The following is a 6,000-nucleotide window of genomic DNA, read 5'->3' as shown; positions in this document are numbered from 1 at the left end:
TATAAATTTGTATACTTTTGTCTCCAGCATGTTCACCATGAAAAGCAAGCAGGTTCCATGACACAACTTTTATTTCAGGCTCACAGATTAATGTTACAGACAGTATCGTCTTGTGTTATTAATGACAGTGATGCTGAGTGGACAGGAGGCTGGTCCTCCCCGGGTCTTCGTCAAGGAGCTGTGTAGGAGAAACACATGGACACATTCACACACAACACACTCACCATGCACTCACCAACTTTATGTCAATGATTCAACAGTTGATATTTTTTCGAGAGAGCATAAAATAGGCCACTGTTTTCTCAAACCTTTACATTTCAAGGTATCCCCTTAACCCTTTCAGGACTGCTTGGTCCTTTAAAAAAGAGACAATAACAATAAAGGACCAACTCCTTTCAGGACTGCTTGGTCCTTTAAAAAAGAGACAATAACAATAAAGGACCAACTCCTTTCAGGACTGCTTGGTTCTTTAATGAACAAATAAAGCCTCTTAAAATCTTGAATCAAGTGTCTGCAATCTTTTTGAAATGAAGTGCCATGTTTATATATTCTAGATAGTCAGTGTGCCTTAATGTCAACATTAATTTTAATGACACCACATACAAAAAATCCAACATATTTTCGATTGTCCACGAATATAACTTTTTGCCTTCTTTTTAAATATTTTCTTTCACATTGCTGTGGACAGTTCAGAAACCCGTCCACCAGTGACATCATTGATGGGGAATCCAAGCCAACAGAAACTCTCTCTCTCTCTCTCATGATGTGTGAGTGCATGGGTGTATGGCGTGCACGTACCTGTTGCGCATCTATACGCATCTGTATTTGATCCGAATGCAATTCTTCTTGTTGTTCACTTTGCTATGGTTACAGTACATTTGGTATGATCGATGGAATTTTTTCATCGGGACCACACACGTGTGGCTTCTGTTACACCTGACAGGACGAGGAAGACGAGAGAAGCTTACATTAGTGGTTGTCAAACAAGGGGTCCTTGGGGGGGGGGGGGGGGGTTCCAGTGTGCGTGCGTGCGTGCGTCTGTGCGTGTGTGTGTGTGTGCGTGCGTGCATATACTTACTTGCTAATAGCCTTGAATGCATAATTTTGACAGCTCTGTTGATGCTTGGTAGGATGCTTGTACCACCGTCCACTGGACCAGAAGCCCCATCTCTTAATACTCACCCCTTCATTGACACTCTGCACATGGATGTGACGACGTCCTAATAGTCAGCAGGGGGAAAAAATATATACTCAATTGTTTTACTAATATAGGACCACTTCACCACTTTTCAACTTATCCGGGGATTTCTGGCCATTCCACTATGATGTACTTCCGTTTTTTGGCTTCCATCTTAGATGCTACAGCATAGCGTCAATGCTACCGAGCTAAAATGAGGTCCATACTTGCTCTAGAAAAAACGCCAATGTTCCCATCGCGCTCACCGGGTAATCAGAAAAGACCTCCGGACATCGCGGATCTGTTCAACACCACGGACAGCGCTTTAGTTTCAGAGAAAAAAAGCCTGCAAAGTTGCGGCCTAAAACAGAAGCCAGTGTGGTTGAGTGGAAACAAACGGTGCGGGGGCAGGGCCATAGCAACGGTGCAGAGCAACCGGAGAGGTTCACAAAATAAAACACAGCGAGGCAATGTTCTAGCGATATTAAAAAAAATTAAGACGAGCCTGCTGCACATAGGCAGATCTAGAAATTATGGGCCCCTGGGCCACCGTCATGCAAAAGGTCCCCCCACCCCCCCGGAGCCTTTTTTTCTCTTCCCGACGTGGCGCATAATCATGACATAGGCTATAGGCCTGCGGTATTCAGAATTTATAGCAAGGGCTATAAAAATAATAAACAGCCACCTAAGCCAAATAAATGCAAACTGAGGGTTTAAACACTTGCAGTAATGTACCGTATCATGATGGTATTATTGTATTGACACAAATGAATAAGCCCATTGTTAACAGTGACAAGGACCGTATGTGTCACTGTTATTCACTGTTACCCCTTTTTTGGGGGGCCCCTGAGCTTGAGCCTCTTCGCGGGCACGCGGACGCTCAAGCTCAGGGGCCCCCCTAGCTCAGGGGCCCCTGGGCCTGGGCCCAACAGGCCCGCGTACCCAGCGCATTGCGCAAAATGAATTACTCAGGACAAATATACCTGTCCTACGGTCCCAACGTGTTAATGTTCATGATAAAATGAAAGGCTATGGACCGGAGCTAGTAGTAGTACTATGTTCAAAAAGAAAAAAAACAACAACATGTATTGAGGTCGGAAAATATAGTTAAGACAAGTTGAAAAAACTAATATCTTACCACAATTGATCTTGATGTTGAAGTTAGCACACCCTTTTTTTTCTGGCAAATACAATAGTTGTATTAGCATGCACACATGCACGTGCGCGCACACACACACACACACACACACACACACACACACACACACACACACACACACACACACACACACACACACACACACACACACACACACACACACACACACACACACACACACACACACACACACACACACACACACGTTAATCTCAATTATTAATGTCTTAATGTCTTCCTTTACATGATGGAACATTTCCTAAATCTATATTCAAATTATCTAATCGTATTACTCTATTACTTATAAGTGATTATATATAACAAATACAACGGGCTCTATGCACAGGTGTTACCGATGATACTAATGAAGGCTCTATTCCATTCTGGTCAACAGAGTCAGTGTTAATACTAATGAAGGCTCTGTTCCATTCTGGTCAAACAGAGTCAGGGTTAATGATACCAATGAAGGCTCTGTTCCATTCTGGTCAAACAGTCAGGGTGCTGCTATTGTGCATGTTGGCTCACTGGAAACACTCTGCTACACCAGTGGGTCTCAAAGTGTCCTTGAGTGGGTTCTATTCAGTTCCATTTGTACAATCTCAGAAATTAAAAAAAGTTTGAGAACCACTGTACAGTACACTAAATGGAACAGAGCCAGCCTGAATAAGTATCATCGGTAACACCTGTGAAGGAAGTAGGGAGGGGCCAGAATAGGAAGAGTTATTCTGCGTGCATAGAGCCCATTAAAATGAAGTTTTCGAACCGTGAGTTTTCGAACCGTGTACTTGGTCTACGTGGCGTGGCGTGACGTGGGGCTTCTGCTTCCAGAACTGATTCGGTCTAAAATGTAACACATAAAAATATACAGTAAGTATCAGGAAGCAAGATTGTCTAAAATGATCAAAAGTCTTCAAAGAGAAAATAGCAGATCTACAAACTCACGTCACCTTGCATTATGCTGCGCATGTTATTGTGAACTTGTAGGTCTACCGATTTACGCTACCGTTTTTCAGCTCGTAAAATATTTATCCATATCCACAACTACCCCACACAATGAAACAATTATTAATAAAAATAAATAAATAAATAAAAACACTACTGTAAATGTCATACAGACAAAACTATAAAACCAACATACAAATCTAGAATAAAACAACTAATTTTCACAACAAAACAGCATTTTTTAAACAATTCAAAACTGAACTGAAATTTATAAAACAATAAGGCAAAAATTAAATTAAACAAAATCAAAACAACTCTCTCTCTCTCTCTCATGATGTGTGAGTGGGTGTATGGCGTGCACGTACCTTTTGCGCATCTGTACGCATGTGTATTTGATCCGAATGCAATTCTTCTTGTTGTTCACTTTGCTATGGTTACAGTACATTCGGTATGATCGATGGAATTTTTTCAACGGGACCACACACGTGTGGCTTCTGTTACACCTGACAGGACGAGGAAGACGAGAGAAGCTTACATTAGTGGTTCTCAAACCAGGGGTCCTTGGGGGGGGGGGGGGGGTCCAGTGTGCGTGCGTGCGTCTGTGCGTGTGTGTGTGTGCGTGCATATACTTACTTGCTAATAGCCTTGAATGCATAATTTTTACAGCTCTGTTGATGCTTGGTAGGATGCTTGTACCACTGTGCTCTGGTCCAGAAGCCCCATCTCTTAATACTCACCCCTTCATTGACACTCTGCACATGGATGTGACGACGTCCTAATAGTCAGCAGGGGGAAAAAATATATACTCAATTGTTTTACTAATATAGGACCACTTCACCACTTTTCAACTTATCCGGGGATTTCTGGCCATTCCACTATGATGTACTTCCGTTTTTTGGCTTCCATCTTAGATGCTACAGCATAGCGTCAATGCTACCGAGCTAAAATTAGGTCCATACTTGCTCTAGAAAAAACGCCAATGTTCCCATCGCGCTCACCGGGTAATCAGAAAAGACCTCCGGACATCGCGGATCTGTTCAACACCACGGACAGCGCTTTAGTTTCAGAGAAAAAAAGCCTGCAAAGTTGCGGCCTAAAACAGAAGCCAGTGTGGTTGAGTGGAAACAAACGGTGCGGGCAGGGCCATAGCAACGGTGCAGAGCAACCGGAGAGGTTCACAAAATAAAACACAGCGAGGCAATGTTCTAGTAGCGATATTAAACGCCTTAAGACGAGCCTGCTGCACATAGGCGGATCTAGAAATTATGGGCCCCTGGGCCACCGTCATGCAAAAGGGCCCCCCACCCCCCCGGAGCCTTTTTTTTCTCTTCCCAACATGGCGCATAATCATGACATAGGCTATAGGCCTGCGGTATTCAGAATTTATAGCAAGGGCTATACAAATAATAAACAGCCACCTAAGCCAAATAAATGCAAACTGAGGGTTTAAACACTTGCAGTAATGTACCGTATCATGATGGTATTATTTTATTGACACAAATGAATAAGCCCATTGTTAACAGTGACAAGGACCGTATGTGTCACTGTTATTCACTGTTACCCCTTTTTGGGGGGCCCCTGAGCTTGAGCCTCTTCGCGGGCACGCGGACGCTCAAGCTCAGGGGCCCCCCTAGCTCAGGGGCCCCTGGGCCTGGGCCCAACAGGCCCGCGTACCCAGTGCATTGCGCAAAATTAATTACTCAGGACAAATATACCTGTCCTACGGTCCCAACGTGTTAATGTTCATGATAAAATGAAAGGCTATGGACCGGAGCTAGTAGTAGTACTATGTTCAAAAAGAAAAAAAACAATGTATTGAGGTCGGAAAATATAGTTAAGACAAGTTGAAAAAACTAATATCTTACCACAATTGATCTTGATGTTGAAGTTAGCACACCCTTTTTTTTCTGGCAAATACAATAGTTGTATTAGCATGCGCACGCACGCACACACACACACACACACACACACACACACACACACACACACACACACACACACACACACACACACACACACACACACACACACACACACACACACACACACACACACACACACACACACACACACACACACACACACACACACACACACACACACACACACACACACACACACACACACACACACGTTAATCTCAATTATTAATGTCTTCCTTTACATGATGGAACATTTCCTAAATCTATATTCAAATTATCTAATCGTATTACTCTATTACTTATAAGTGATTATATATAATAAATACAACGGGCTCTATGCACAGGTGTTACCGATGATACTAATGAAGGCTCTATTCCATTCTGGTCAACAGAGTCAGTGTTAATACTAATGAAGGCTCTGTTCCATTCTGGTCAAACAGAGTCAGGGTTAATGATACCAATGAAGGCTCTGTTCCATTCTGGTCAAACAGTCAGGGTGCTGCTATTGTGCATGTTGGCTCACTGGAAACACTCTGCTACACCAGTGGGTCTCAAAGTGTCCTTGAGTGGGTTCTATTCAATTCCATTTGTACAATCTCAGAAATTAAAAAAAGTTTGAGAACCACTGTACAGTACACTAAATGGAACAGAGCCAGCCTGAATAAGTATCATCGGTAACACCTGTGAAGGAAGTAGGGAGGGGCCAGAATAGGAAGAGTTATTCTGTGTGCATAGAGCCCATTAAAATGAAGCGCATGAGTTTTCGAACCGTATACTTGGTCTACGTGGCGTGGCGTGAC

This window comes from Electrona antarctica, assembly GCF_951216825.1.
Source record: "Electrona antarctica genome assembly, chromosome: 20".
NCBI classification, from domain to species: domain Eukaryota; kingdom Metazoa; phylum Chordata; class Actinopteri; order Myctophiformes; family Myctophidae; genus Electrona; species Electrona antarctica.
The sequence above is the reverse complement of the archived record's forward strand: the minus strand, read 5'-3'. Positions refer to the sequence as shown.